The sequence below is a fragment of the Solanum dulcamara genome, chromosome 2, assembly GCF_947179165.1.
Source record: "Solanum dulcamara chromosome 2, daSolDulc1.2, whole genome shotgun sequence".
Lineage (NCBI taxonomy): Eukaryota > Viridiplantae > Streptophyta > Magnoliopsida > Solanales > Solanaceae > Solanum > Solanum dulcamara.
Genome location: NC_077238.1, coordinates 7,586,652 through 7,600,731, shown reverse-complemented (window position 1 = coordinate 7,600,731; position 14,080 = coordinate 7,586,652). Strand labels below are relative to the sequence as shown.

General features: G+C 35.7%; 1 pseudogene; it reads left to right on the top strand.

The window, feature by feature from the left end:
* The first annotated feature begins 228 nt into the window (after positions 1-228).
* Positions 229-11,930, top strand: LOC129879830 (uncharacterized; annotated as a pseudogene).
* The last annotated feature ends 2,150 nt before the right edge of the window (positions 11,931-14,080 follow it).

The window sequence follows — 14,080 nt, the reverse complement described above, 5'->3', positions numbered from 1 at the left end:
TCTCCCTCCGTTGTTTACAAAACAATAAGTCACTTGGGAGCTATTCCACATTGATTCTCCCCTCGAAAGCTCCACTTTGTTAATTTACATTGTGGGGGTCTTTCAATGGGTTAATTTTTGTGTTCAATCGAGAAAGGAATGGATATATATGGAACCCCACCATTACCAAGTCAAAGGAATTACCTAAGTTTACGATGAGTAAATTGCGCTCCTATTACTCTAGCAAATATGGTTTCAGATATGATGAGTCACGTGACAATTATAAAGTTGTATCTATCGATTATGGTAATCTTTTTAGTTCAGTTTACAGCGCTTCCAATATGAGGATTATGGCCAACATATACAGTTTGAGAACTGATTCTTGGACAACGCTCCATGAATAGATTCAGGCCATCTTTCTATTAAATCTTTACAATAGACTTGTTAATGGAAAGCTTTATTGGACTTCATCTATTGGTATTAATGATTACAATGTGTGCAACATCACTTCTTTTGATTTAGCAGACGAGACATGGGGAAGCTTGGAGGTTCCTAGTTGTGGAGAAGACAATTCTAATATCAATTTGGGAGTTGTGGGACGTGAACTTTCTCTGCACTTTTCATCGAGGTGCTACTACCTCTAATGTATGGATTATGAAGCATTCTGGAGTTAATGTATCTTGGACAAAATTGTTCACCTCGAATATCGGTATAAAATTGAGATTCATAGCTGTTTTGCACCCGCTTTCACATTCTATATATATTTTCGCCAAGGTGAAATTTTGATTGTTCTTCACTCAGCCATCATGATATATGATGGTTCATGTCAAAATGTATGCTTCCACCAGAATAGTTGGGACCGGGTTCCTTATCAGAAATTAGTGCAGAAACTTAAAAAAAAGAAAGATAAAATAGATACAAGATTTTTACATGGAAACTCCTTGCTCAAGAGAGAAAAACCACGATCTGTCTCATAGAATTTCAGCTCGAAACTTCACTAGAACAACTGAGACAAAAATTCAGATTACAAGCTATGGTAATCTAGGAATTGTACTCACAATCCCTCTCCACTCCTTGTAACAACTTTGTTACAGATTTGAAGCAATAACTCTACTACTTTCTAAATCACTAACCTCCTAGATGATTTAGAGTTCAGGTGGTCTCCATAACTAGCTCTAGTTACTTTGACAAAATGAACAAAAGAAATAGAAATAAGAACTAACCTAACTTCCTTTACAGATTAGGAGTAGACCTTAGAAGATTAAGAACAAGAAATTACAACTTTAAAACAAGAATACAACACTGATAACTCTATCAGATCCTTGGTCTTCTTTCAGAGCAAATTTTAGATACTTGAAAGCATGAGCTTCAATGGATATTTCCTTTTTTTGATTCCCAAAAGCCAAATTAGAAATGTTGTAAAGAAGGTATATATCAATGATATACTATGCGTTGGACAATTTGTATTGGTTAGAAAATTGGCCTTCTACACAGGGACTCGGCCGCGTACACACAGACCTGCAGACTTGACAGGATCTATTTTGTACTATTTGCTTGTTGTTGTTATTAGCAAGATGTCCTAAAAGAGGCCAAGTCCTCTACCTGTTCTCTAAGTTTGTCAAATCATCAAAACTAACTATATTGGGCATTATCAATTTCCCCTTTTTTGATGATGGAAAACTCCTTTACAACATTCCCCCATTACAAACGGATAACAGAATCAGAAGCCGATCTCTCTAGCCAAAAGTCACAAAAAAAATTAGTGTTACCCCTTTTACCAATATCCCAGTTTCCAATTTTCCCTTTTTATCATTTCCCATTTCATCAAGTGAATTACTAACATATCAACTTATAATATTCCCCCTTTTGACATCATTAAAAAGGAAAACAGTAAACTAAAATCTGAGCATGCACTATTGTAGAAAAAGTTAGAGCCACTAAGGGCAACACAAGCACAAGACAATAAGCAATGAATTAGGGGATTAACTGGAGAAACGGAAATATTCATTCATCACAACTAAAAGATAATATTCAAAACATTACAAACTAACTGAAAAGTAAACCATTGTGATTAGTTCAAAAAGGGACATGACACTAGATGGATGGGGGCTTTTGGGTGAGGGATTTGAGGAGAAGAGACATCTGATCGGCATGAATTTCATGATGTAGAAGCAGTTTGTCTTTGAGACTGACGCAGGCTAGCATTTTCTTCTTTAAGTGCTTGTAATTCAGAAGAATCTGGTTCCTCTGATTGTGCTATAGCTATCTATACCTTAAGCCTTGCAATCTCAGCATTTGTAGCACTTAAGAGTGTTGTCATATATTCCAACTTATGCTTCAACTGCTCCTGCTCAAACAACAATTCAGACACCTTGCTTACTTGCCCAGTTTTCCCCCCAATACACTCTCATTTGGAAAAGACATTAAAGAGTATGATCAATGGTTTGATGAACCAATGAGAGGGAAGAAGGGTTTCAAATTTGTTTTAGTTGATCCGAAGAATCGGGCTCCTTTGACAAGAGCACAACAATTGAGTTTTGACATTTTGGACAATTGTTCAAGGACAGATGGCTAACAAGTATCAATCACAATGGTTTACACAAGCAGTTAATAGAGCAATGTACAGAGTACTAATCTTGAGACAGGACCAGGTCCTTCTCCAAAATTTTGTAAACAAATTTTCTTTCCTTTCAGTTCTCTTTTTATTCAATAGTAATTCCTATGAGTGTATACCTGTACAAGTACCCAATTGATTTTTCACAATTAAAGTAATGCAAAGATTAAAGATATCTGCATCCTGATCATAGTCAATCAGAGTTGCAAGCATCAGATATCGTGCAGATCAGTTTGACTTTAATAATCCTAACTTCAGTTTATTCTTTTCAAATTGATCCTGTTCAGAGCCTTTGTGAAGATGCCATTAATTTAATCCTTAGTTTTGCAAAATTTCATGGAGATATGTCCCTTTTCAACATTGTCTCTTAGAAAATGATGCCTAATATCTATGTGTTTTGTTCTCTTATGTTGTACTGGATTTTTTTACCATATTTAGAAAGCTGGTATTCATACAAAAGAGGAATTGTATGAGTGACAATCCCAAAATCTTCTAGTTGTTGCTTGATCTGATAGAGTTATTAGCGTTGTATTTTTGTTTTAGAGTTATAATTTCTTGTTCTTAATCTTCTAAGGTCTACTCCTAATCTGTAAAGGAAGTTAGGTCAGTTATTATTTCTATTTCTTTTGTTCATTTTGTCAAAGTAACTAGAGCTAGTTATGGAGACCACCTGAACTCTAAATCATCTAGGAGGTTAGTGATTTAGGAAGTAGTAGAGTTATTGCTTCAAATCTGTAACAAAGTTGTTACAAGGTGTGGAGAGAGATTGTGAGTACATGTCACGCCCCGGGAGGGTACCCTAGATGTAACCGGCACTCAGAAATCATTTCTGGCTCCCAAGTGAACCACATAGCCTGATCACACATCCGTTCATTCATTCAATCAGCGGAAGAAAAAAAAAATAAAGAGTAACTTAGCGGGCAACTCAATTCACCCATCCAACTCAAAGAATAAGGCCATAGACCAACAAAATCAACTCCAATATTTGTCATAAAAATAGTTTGACAAGGATAACTCAAGGATAGAAATACTTAATCGACTTATCACTATCTAGTCTATGAAGCCTCTATCATTACTATCTAATTGGTGCCAATGACATGTTCATGGCTACCTCAACTCAAAATGAAAAGGCTAACTCGACGCAAGATTACATGAGCGGTGTCCTCCGAATGTAGGGGAGAACTCACCAATACACTAAGTGTGAAATAGATCCCTAATGATGCTCCTATTGACGATCTTTTAACCTATCTCTGCATCATGAAACGATGCAGGTCCAAATAGACGTCAGTACGTGAAATGTACGAGTATGTAATATGGCAGAATAAAACATACCTCAAGAAAGAATAGCAGTGGTCCAAATATCTCAAATCAGAAAGATAAGAGAGACTCAACAAAGCATCATAAGTCTAAAGTAATAATACATTTTTAGACAAAGACCAATCATATACCATACAGTCCAATCCAATCATACACAATACGTTTCAATCAAATTATTCAATCCAATTCGATCATACACTGTTAGCTCTAAGTCAATCACATATCATCTAATCCAATCGAATCATATATCCATCCAATCATGCACAATCCAATCACAACTCATCTAACCCAACCCGATCATGTACCCTCAACTCAACAATCAACTCAAAGGACTCAACTCAATAAATATGTAACAACTCACTCAAGTGTCCTAAGTCTAACAAGAAATAGTTTAGACAGGACTAACTCATAAGCATATAGCAACTCACTCAAGTGCCCTAAGTCTAACAAGAAATAGTTTAGACAGGACCAACTCATAAACCACTCAACTCAACTGACTCGGAGCACTATCAAGACCTAAATGGGAGTTTCTCTTATCCGACAATCATCACCTATGAGCTAGTGATAGTACAACAATCAGACGTCGTTGCCACATCCGTCCATACCTTGCCAGTGCATGAACGCCTCCCTAATCATGGTTACCATCGATTAGTCAAGTCTTATCATTTCAGGACAATAAAAATAGGAAACATCCGACTTTAACGGTTCGATCCCACGGGAAGCATCCGACTTTAACGACTCCATCCCTACCTACGTTGGTGGTGTAGTTTTTGGGGTTTGAGTATGGACTGTACTCTCACCCGACTCGATGCTCAATACTCTTCCCATGACTCCATGCTCATAAAACTCCCTCCAATCATCTCAAACAAGCCCTCACGGCTAGTTTCATGTGGAACAATGCCACCTCATCAACTCTGTTCTCATTTCAACTTAATTAAGTCAACTCTGTTCTCAAATCAACTCAATCAAGCCTCATTTAGATAAGCATTTATGACATCTCTTCAAGACTCATCACAACTCTATGGCTTTTAGCCCAACAACTCAAGTAGAATAACACATTTAAGAAAATGGTTTATGCAACATAATCACATGGTTAAAGAGATCAATAAGACATATTAACAAGTAAAAATGCTCAAGTCATTTATAATCAAAATACTCGTGTTCAAAATAATTAAAAGACTCCTCAAACTCAATTCATGCTTAAACTCTTTTTAGATCATAGATGAAAATAATCATTTCTTAAACTCAAAAATAGTGTATAAATAGTTTATGCAAAAATTCTCACAAATCATTTATTTAAAACTCTTTCTCAAAAGATCCCTTATTTCCAAAATACTCATAAGACTCCAATCAACTCAGATTATGCAAATCACATATCACATAATCACATTAGACTCCAATCCGCTCCATCACATAACATCCTCATCAATATACCTCTTCATCAATCATTATACACATATTAAATAAGCACCATTCACGTCATCAAAACATCATCATCACATCATCATCATATATTATCATTTACATCATCATCAAATATTATCATTCATATCATCGTCAAATATCATCATTCACATCGTCAACAAACATCATCATCACATCATCATCATTCACATCATCATCAAACATTATCATCACATCATTGTCAAGTATCATCATCACATCAATCATCAAACATCTACTCCAAAATCCTTATTTTAGTCTTATGTTCATTTTATAGAAGCAAAAGGACATTCTTAACTATCCAATTCATTCTTTTTATTCCAATCAATACATATATACATAAAAACATCCATCTCAATCTCAAGACAATTATGACAAAGAAATCTCATCTTGGGTTCATGTGAATGAAACATGAATCTATACTCTCAACAAAACTCAACTCAAGAATATCGTCAATATCTACAAATTTATATACAAAGATCCATTTGTAGTCAATAATATGAAAGATAACTATTTAGTAACTCAAGTTATTAAAAGCATCAATCAACCAATAGTATCTAAAAATATTCTATAGTTTAGGAAAACTTTCAAGAAAACCTTCTTAGAAGGTTCAACTCTTTCACAACTCCTATCTAACACATCTATAGGCATATGGAAGAACTCAATCCATATTTTAGATTAGCCTTACATACCTTAGTGAAGACTTGAAGAAAACCTTGATATTGGGTCTTCAATGGAGAACTCAAATCTTGAAGCTCTTGGACCCTTCTTGTTGGAAATAGAAAAGAAGAAGAAGAGAGAGAGAAACTCCTAGGGCTTTTAGAGAGAGAGAGTGGCTGCAAAATATGATCCCAAAATGGTCTAGGGTAATACATATATAATTTGGGTAAGATCCCAAATTGCCCCTCCTCAAAAGTTCTAAAAATAGGCTAAATGCTCCTGGCGCGATAGTGGCGCATCGCGCCATTGCAGCGCCAGGACGATTATGCCTAACACCTGCATACCTCATAGTGGCGCGCCGCACCAGAGAACAAACTACTGAGGCATGTTTCTGGCGCGATAGTGGCGCGTCGCGCCCTTACAGCGCCAAAGCCATACTTTCTGGGTTCTAGAAATTTGGCCTGAAAAACCCTACACAACTTTTAGTGGCGCATCGCGCCAAGGACCAAACTACTGAGGCATGTTTCTGGTGCGATAGTGGCACGTCGCGCCCTTACAGCGCCAAGGCCATTTCTCCAGCAGTTGCAACCCAGGCCTAAAATGAAATTCCTGTCGTGCTAGTTCATCTTAGGATCATCATATCTTTTGACTCCAAACTCCAAAATATAGATTTTTGGTGGCGTTGGAAAGAAGACTCGATAACCTTTAATTTAATAGGTCGTGGGCCACCTAGATTGTCGTTTTTCAAAAGATAAGGTCGTTAGAAGTCGACCCCTTATACGAACTCATCCTAAAACTTAGCCACGATGAATCCTTTGGATTTAGCTCGGTTCTAAGGGTCCTCTGTGACCCCACATCACCTCTAACACTCTTTCAATTTCTCAGGGACTCATCTTAACTCAAGCATATACTTCACAATACTAGAGTTCGACTCTACCCGAATACAAGGAGGGTCCGAATCTTCAGGAAAAATTTTAGGGGGTGTTACAGTACAATTCCTAGATTACAATAGCTTGTAATATGAATCTTTGGCTCAGTTGTTCTAGTGAAGTTTTGAGCTGAAATCCTATGGGATAGGTCGTGATTTTTCTCTCTTGAGCAAGGAGTTTTCATGTAAAAATCTTGTGTCTATTTTATCTTTCTATTCTTTAAGTTTTTGCACTAATTTCTGATAAGGAACCCGGTCCCAACTATTCTGGTGGAAGCATACATTCTAATAATTAATTAGTATCAAAGCAGGTTTCCTCTATCTAGTTAACACCAAAAGAAGGTCTTATGAAGATGAATGCTTCACTCAGATACCCCAAAGGATAGAATATCAATAGACCTCCAGTGTTCAAGGGACATTACTTCTTACTATGGAAAGCAAGAATAGAAGTTTTCATTCAAGCTAAAGACTATGAACTCTGGACAAGAATTACTGTGGTCCTGAATATCCAATGAAAAGAGACAGTGATGGTAATGACGTGAAAAAAGAGAAGAGCAAGTATGAAGCAGATGACTTTAGATTACTCAAAAAGAATGCAGAAGCTAAGCATATACTTATTTATGGTCTAAGACCAGATGAGTGTGCTCAAGTACTTAATTGTACCTCTGCAAAGAAAATCTGGGATGCTCTCATAGAAATATATGATGTGGAAGATGACAGAACTGATTCTAGTTCAATAGTTACTCTCATGGCTCAATCAGAAGCTGAAGAAGAGGTAACACTCCTTGATCTTAAACAGAACCTGCACACTTATTCTATGAAATAATTGAGAAGTCTTGTTACTGTATTGATAGATTCAATTATTGACCTATCAAACAATAAAGATAGAGTTATTAACTGCTCAAATACTTCTCAAGATGAGAATTTGTCTCTAGTTATAAAAATATCTGATCTAGAAAATCAGATAATGATCCTGGTGGCAGAAAATACAAATCTTACTCTCGATATTAAAAAGTTGAACCAAAATCGCGTTAATGGCAAAGATATAGTCAGTAGTGTTCAACTTGAACTAGAAGGAAACCTTAGTGATGCTAAAGTAAAGTTGGCTATGATTCTTGATAGAAATGTACAGCTTAAAAATGATCTAGATTTGGCAAAAGAAGAACTATTTAAATCACTAAAATGGACTAATTACCCAAAAACAATTGAAAATGCTATTGATCAGAATAACAATGGTAGAAGAAGTCTAAAAAATCTTAGAATCAGTCCCTCTTGCAATTCTAGTTGAAAGTGTGATTCAGAATCTGAAAATTGGTTGTGTTTTCGTTGTGGTCATGATGGTCATTTGAAGAAGGACTTCTAGCTATGAAAAGGTCTTTAGAATCGATCTTCTATTGATGAACAGGAAGTGATGCACAGAAAGGAACTTGGTTCTAACTTTAAGCTTAATCATAAGATGAGAAAAGATACTTTGCCTCAATTGGATAAAAAAACTCTTGTTGACCCTTTGTCTGATTACTGGGAACTCAGATTGAAATGAATTTCTAAATCTAACAAATGATCTGTACTGTAGGAAATGAGGAAAGTAACAAACAGTGCTGGTTCATTGGCAGTGGTTGCTCAAAGCACATTACTGGCAAGATCAAAAACATCCTCTCACTTAATGCACTTCAAGGAGAAGGTGTCTCTTTTGGCAATGGCAAGAAAGGGTTTATTCTAGGAGTGGAAAGAATTGGCAAATCTCTAAAACACTCCATTGAGAATGTTTACTATGTGAATGGCTTGAAATATAGTCTTTTAAGTGTCTCTCAAATATGTGACAAAGGAAATGAAGTCAGATTTCGATTAGAGATATGTATTGTTACAAATCTAAAATCAGGAGAAGTAATTCTGACTACTCGTAGATGCAAAAACATGTATGTTGTTGATCTGGATATTGCTCAAGGGAGTGATCTTACTTGCTTAAGTGCTCAAAGTGAGAATGCTAATCTACGGCACAGAAGATTGGGTTATGTAAGCCCATCTCTACTGAACAAACTGGTATCCAAGGACCTGGTCCGTGGGCTGTCCAGAGTTAAATTTTTAGAGAACAAAGTGTGTGATGCCTATGTCAAAGGGAAGCAAATTAAATCCTCTTTCAAATCCAAGAAACAAGTGAGTACCATAAGACCTCTAGAATTAATTCATATGGACTTGTGTGGTCCTGTGAAAATTCAAAGTAGAGGAGGAAAGAAATATATTTTGGTGATAGTGGATGACTATTCTTGATACACCTGGATGATGTTTCTGAGGTCTAAGGATGAAACTTATGATGTATTGTTGATATTTTTCAAGATGATTTAGACAAAGTTAAATTGCAAGATCACTGGAATCATGTCTGATCATGGGACAGAGTTTGAAAATGCAGGAGTTAACTCAAATCTTCCTACAAACTTTTGGGTAGAAGCTGTCAACACAGCCTGCTATGTGACTAACAGATGTTTAATAAGGTTGATTCTGAACAAAACACCCTATGAGTTTCTCAATAATATGAAGCCTAAATTGAGCTATTTAAGAGCATTTGGTTGTAAAGGTTTTGTATTGAATAATGGAAAAGATGATCTCAGAAAATTTAATCCTAGAAGTGATGAAGGAGTTTTTGTAGGATATTCCTCCTTGAGCAAAGCTTACAGGGTCTATAACAAAAGAACTCAATGCATTGAAAAGAGTGTTCATGTGATTTTTGATAAAAATGGTAAAATCAAAGATCTTACAAGCAGAGATGATGATGAGTTGGAAGAACTATTACAAATACATAAAGATGCCTTCAATGAAGTCACAGAGTGATGTGAACCCTGTTACTAATATGGCTGAACCTGGACAAGATGAAGGAATAAATGAAGATATTTGAACCTAGAGAGGGACCTGGTCTCCTTGATAACTCTCCAGTGAATGATATTATTCGAACTGAAAATGAGGATCTACAAAATGAGAATGAAGAATTTGAGCAACCTTCTCAACACTCAACATCCAAAATGGGGTGGAAACAAAAAATGTCTCATCCTCTTGATTATTTGATTTCTTCATTGGATTCAGGAATACAAACTAGATCCAAGACAAGAAATCTAATGACATTCTCAGGATTTATTTCAAATATTGAGCCAAAGAACATCAAGAAAGCCTCGAAGGATGCTGATTGGGTGAATTCTATGCAAGAGGAATTACATCAGTTCGAAAGAAGCAGGGTATGACATCTAGTTCCTACTTCCTAGACCTTCTGATAGAACCATAATTGGAACAAGATGGGTGTTTAGGAACAAACTAGAAGAAAATAGAGTCATTACAAAAAAAAGAAGTCAAGATTGGTAGTGTAGTGATATAATCAAAAAAAAAGGAATAGATTATGATGAGACATTTTCTCCTGTGGAAAGGATGGAAGCAATCAGAATTCTTATTGCCTTTGCAACCTTTATGGAATTTAAACTGTTTCAAATGGATGTAAGAAGTGCCTTTCTAAATGGCTTTTTAAAAGAAGAAGCCTTTGTGAAACACCCTCCTGGATTTGAGGATATTGATCATCCAAATCACATTCTCAAATTGGAAAAGGCTTTATATGGACTGAAACTGGTTCCTAGGGCATGGTATGAGCGACTATCAACGTTTCTTCTTGGAAATGGCTTAAAAAGAGGAAGAGTTGATAACACATTATTCTAGAAGTTTAGAGGCAAGAAATTGCTTATTGTTCAAGTATATGTTGATGACATTATCTTTGGAGCCACTTCTGAATCTCTTTGTGAAGAATTTGCAAACCTTATGGGAAGTGAGTTTGAAATGAGCATGATGGGAGAGTTAATCTTTTTTTTGGGACTGTAGATCAAGAAAACACCAACTGGAACGTCTATTTGTCATGAAAAGTACATTAAGGAACAACTAAAAAAGTTTCATACGATGGATTCAAAGCCTATTGATACTCCCATGGGAACCAATCTAAAATTGGATTCTGCTGGAACCGTTCTGCAATTAATGAGACTATGTATAGAGATAATTAGCTCCCTGCTATATCTAACTGCTAGCAGGCCTGACATTGTGTTCAGTGTTGGTATGTGTGCAATGTTCCAGGCTTTTCCAAAGAAATCACATTTGAAAGCTGCTAAGAGAATTCTAAGATATCTGAAGGAGACTGAGGACCCGGTCTTATTTTACCCATCAGGAGACTGTTTTGATTTAGTGGGATATGTAGACCTTGTGGTTAGGCCCTTCTCCGGACCCTGCGCATAGCGGAAGCTTTAGTGCACCGGGCTACTCTTTATGTAGATGCAGATTATGCAGGGTTTCAGGTTGACAGAAAGTACACATCAGGAATGGCTCATTTCTTCGGTTCATTTCTTATCTCTTGGGGAACTAAAAAACAAAATTTTTTTGCTCTCTCAATAGATGAATCTGAATATGTCGCGGCTGCATCATGTTGCGCACAACTAATATACTCATGCCGAATTCCGGACCACCATCTCTATGTTAGCCCAAGCCATGACTACTCAATCTTCTTCCAGAGCAAATTTCAGATACTTGAGAGCATGAGCTTCAATGGATATTTCCTTTTTTTGATTCCAAAAAGCCAAATGAGAAATGTTGTAAAGAATGTATATATCAATGATATACTATGCATTGGACGATTTGTATTGGTTAGACAACTGACCTTTTGCACAGGGACTCGGCCACGTACACACAGACCTGCAAACTTGGCAAGATCTATTTTGTTCTATTTGTGTGTTGTCATTATCAGCAAGATGTCCTCAAAGAGACCAGGTCCTCTACATGTTCCCTGAGTTTGTCAAATCATCAAAACCAACTACACTGAGCATTATCAGTTCAACTGGATAACTAAAGCACACTGATCATGTTAAGAGATGTCATGCTGAAGAAATGTATGTAGAAAACCTTGTTAATCCCCTAACGATATCTTACCAGGGACGTTGTAACCAGGAAACCCCACGATCATCACATAACTGATAACTTGTAAGGGCTCTGCTTAGTTTAGCTTGGTATGCCTTTTTGGCACCTCTTTTGTTGTCAAATATAGGACAAGACATTGAATATATTTTGTTCTGATATCGGAACTTAATTACCGTGTCATAAAAGCCTTCTGTTTCCTTAAATAAAGGTAGGACCTGTAAGAGGCTTCAATCATATTTTCTTGACTAGTAGACGGAAAACAAAAGAGCATTCGAATTTTTTTAGGGTTCTTTAGTATTCAACTACATCGTACAGTTAGGTATTTGAATGTCTCTAGAATGTGAAGAGAACCTCGATATTGTTGAGTATCAGAATGAAACAGATCCAAAATGGGTATTGCTGATTCATATAACTTAGTAGAGACTTGATGGACAAAGACTTGCCACAAAATGCTTTGTTTGTTGTAGTGATATGCTCTTTGTGCACTTCTTTTTTTAGTCAAATATAGAAGAAGACGTTGTATATGTTTTTTTCCTGATAAGGTGACAACACATTATATATATACGTATAGCTTGTAGTTCTTGTACGTATTTCTCCTTTTTATTCTGTTATAATTCATGAAACAGAATGTTCTTAGGTACATATATAGTTTTTCATTATATTTTCTTAAACCACTGTTCTCGTCTGCAATAATTATAAAAGAGAAAGAGAGAGAGATAGAGAATCCTTGTTTGAAAGAATTCATCACTATAAATAAGATAAACTATAACAAACTCTGATTATAATTTCGAACAAAGACGCAAGTAATGCAAATTTTTATAGTGGGACTTGATAAATTGAGAATATGTGGGATACAACAACATACACAGTGTAATTTAGAATACGAAGATGTAAAGATAAAAAGGCCAAATTACTTAATCGTACATGTGATGCAACGATGGACACAAGAAACAAGAAGAGAGTTTGTTTGGATGGAGTATCTTTTAGAGCATTATTTTTAGACAATATTTTGAGCAAAAGCAACAACTATGTACCCGGTAATCACACAAAGTAGCATCTGGGACGGTAGAGTGTATGCTGACTTTATCACTAACTTAGAAGTAGAGAAGTTGTTTTCGATAGACCCTCGGCCCAAAAAATAGTCCACACAGTGAATAGTTTCATCCAAATGGTGCTCCATGTATATGCTCAAGACATTCAAAGGGGATAAAGCAAAGGGATCCTGTAGTGCTATACACTGTTTTGGGGGATATTTTGTGTGATGCAACCTTAACTTGTTTCGTACTACTGAATTTCAGGGATATTTTGTGTGATGCAACAAAATTCGTACTTGTTGACTGTTAAATATGTCAAGATTCTAGATGAATTAATTTGAATATATGGTAGGAAGATAATTTTTCTTTGATATAAAAAGTCAAGGTAGAAAATTTGTAGTTGAAATATTGGTAAATCATTAAATGGTTTCACAAGATAAACATTGACATTTTAACCTATAGTGATTTCATGGATGACATCAAGAGGAAGATTTCATTCTTATAAATAGGTAGCTCTTGGTTCATTTGTAACACACCTCTTACTAATTTCCTTCTCATCTTCTAAGGTATTTGATCTTCTTTCTCTCTTGTAGTATTTCACTTGTATTCTTTTGGAGTAAGATAAATATTGGTTGGTTTTGCCCGAGAATTAAGCAAAAGAAAATAAACTTTTGTCGTTGTGATTTCCTCACTCTTTATATATCCGGCTTCCGCAACATTTTCTGTGTGGATCGAAATGATGAAGCCTTGTAATTATCTGTTTTTGATGTTTATTATGATGCATTAATTACTGATCTTTCAATTGCTTGCCAAAGTTGAACAATGATCTCTTTTGCTTTCTCCATAGTATATATGTTATATTTAGTATCAGACTTGTAGTTATATTTTGTTATCAGATTTACAATCATCCATTGTAAACCCAAATCCTGATAACAATTGTAATTAGATATTTGTATATTGTCTCTGGAATGTGAAGAGAACTTGATATTATTAAGTATCGGAATGAAACAGGTCCCAAATGAAGCAATATTGGTATCGATGATTCATATATGACATAAGTGATTCCGACTTTCTCCCAAAATAAAGATAGACTTGCGAAGGTACACAAAGAATTTTAAAGGATTTATTCATGGTAGAAAATCCAACAAATTTCAAAAACATCGACCTCTTCGC